The sequence below is a fragment of the Echinops telfairi genome, unplaced genomic scaffold (genome assembly GCF_000313985.2).
Source record: "Echinops telfairi isolate 266 unplaced genomic scaffold, ASM31398v2 ScPeMD7_7468;HRSCAF=8506_0, whole genome shotgun sequence".
Taxonomy (NCBI): domain Eukaryota; kingdom Metazoa; phylum Chordata; class Mammalia; order Afrosoricida; family Tenrecidae; genus Echinops; species Echinops telfairi.
In genome coordinates this window covers 42,137,277-42,139,571 of record NW_022111369.1, presented here as the reverse complement: position 1 = coordinate 42,139,571, position 2,295 = coordinate 42,137,277, and positions in this window count along the sequence as shown.

The window sequence follows — 2,295 nt, the reverse complement described above, 5'->3', positions numbered from 1 at the left end:
TGGAAACTGGTTGTGGTTGTAATTGTACAATTCTTCCTGATGTGATTGAACTATGGAATGACAGGCTATATATATATATATATATTTTTTTTTTAAATAATTAAACAATGAATGCCATCGTAAATCTTTGGTTGCACAATTGACATTCCAGGAGGTGGGATTATAAAAAGAAAGAAAGAAAGAAACTCAGTAAGACCCAAATGGTATTTATACAGAGAAAAACAAAATAATCACATTATAGCCAAACTTCTCAAAAACCAATGACAGAGAGAAATCCTTGAAAGCAGGCATTGGAGGGAAGCATTACATTCAGAAAACTATCAAACAGCTGACACCTCGTAAAGAATGATAGAAACCAGAAGACAATGCAATGATATCTTTAAAGCACTTAAAGACAAATCTAACAACTTAGAATTCTATGTTCAGTGAAAATGCTCTTTTAAAAACATGGCAATATAGACATTTCCAGAGAAACAAAATTGAGCATTTATCAGCAGCAAAATAGCTCTACACAAAAGATTAAAGGTAGTTCTTTAGTATGAGGGTAAATGAAAAAGATATGAGGTCAGATATGCAGGAAAGAATGAAGAACAAACAAAAATAGATATGGCTGAATTGATATTTTAAAATTTTCTTTAAAGTGTCTTTAGAAATAGAGGGAGGAACTAGGAGGCAAAAGTCATTTATAGAGGTATAAATATAGGCCTGTATTTATATAAATATATTTATGTATGACGATGGGGACATATATTTACAGGTTAAATAATAAGGTAGCAGATGGACATTGGGCCTCTACTCAAGTCCTCCTTCAATGAGAACACTTGTTATAATAACCTGGCATTCCATGATGCTCAGCTTCCTGACAAGATTGCTGAAGACAAAATGGGTGCATAAGCTAATGTAGTGAAGAAAGCTGATGGTGGCTGGTTATTAGAAGATATAGCATCTGGGGTTTTAAAGGCTTGACGTTAAATAAATGGCCATCTAGCAGGGAAGCAACAAAACCCACATGGAAGAAGCACACAAGCCTGTGTGATCACAAGGTGTCTACAGGAACAGGTTTCAGGCATCAGAAGACCCAAAACAAACAATCATATCAATGCGAATGAGGGGAGATGGAATGGAGACCCCAAACCCATCTGAAGACAATTGGGCATCCCCTCACAGAAGGGTCAAAAGGAAGGCATGAGTCAGCCAGGGTGCAGTACAGCACTGATGAAACACACAACATTTCTCTAGTTCTTTAATCCTTCTTCCCCCGACCTGTCCTCTATCATGACCCCAGTTCTACCTTACAAATCCGGCTAGACCAGAACATGTACACTGCTACAGATAAGAGCTCAACACACTGAATCCAGGACAGATAAACCCCTCAGGAATAGTAACGGGAGTAGCAATACCGTGAGGGGAGGGGGAAGAAGATCAACATGTAACATCCCACCCCACACTCCAGGGGGATGCACAACAGAAATGTGAAGGGAGACAGCAGATGATGTAAGATATAAAAATAATAATTTATAATTTATGAGGGGCCCACGAGTGTGGGAAGGTGAGGGAGGGAAAACAGAGGAGCTAGTACCAAGTAGAAAGAAAATGTTTTGAAAACACTGATGGCAACATATGCACAAATGTGTTTGATACAATCGATGTACGGACTATTATAAGAGTGGTAAGAACCCGTAATAAAATGATTTATTAAAATACATAAATAAAAGACTTTATTACCACCGAATTGGCTCTGACTCACAGGGACCCTACGTACACCGGGACAGAAGGAAACACTGCGGCTCCTGGGCCCCTCCCATTACTGCAGCCACTGCGTCAATTTCTCTCATCAGGGTCTTCTTCTTTTTTCCCCCTGTTTCTCTTTCTAACTGTTTCCTCCCAACAGTTTTATTGACACATAATTTACATATCATACAATTCAATAGTTCAATCCTTCAAACATATCAAGAAGAATTGTACAATCATCACCACATCCATTTTAGAAGCCCCCCCCATGGTTAACTCACCTTTAAAATGAGCTGTGCAATCACAATCAGTCTAGTGCTCCCCCCCCCTTCATTATTTACTCCCCCAGCCCCTTTCCCTCCCTATCACCCATCCCCACCCCTGCATCTTCTATAAACCCTTGTATCGGTTATTATGACTATGCATCCACTCCTTTTGTGCTTCACACACTGGGAAGCCCAACAGAAACAACAAGAAAACTAAATCAAAATAAGATGGTAAGGCTGAAATAATGACATAAAGACAAAAATACAAACAATGAGTTAGAAAGAAAAGACCCCCATC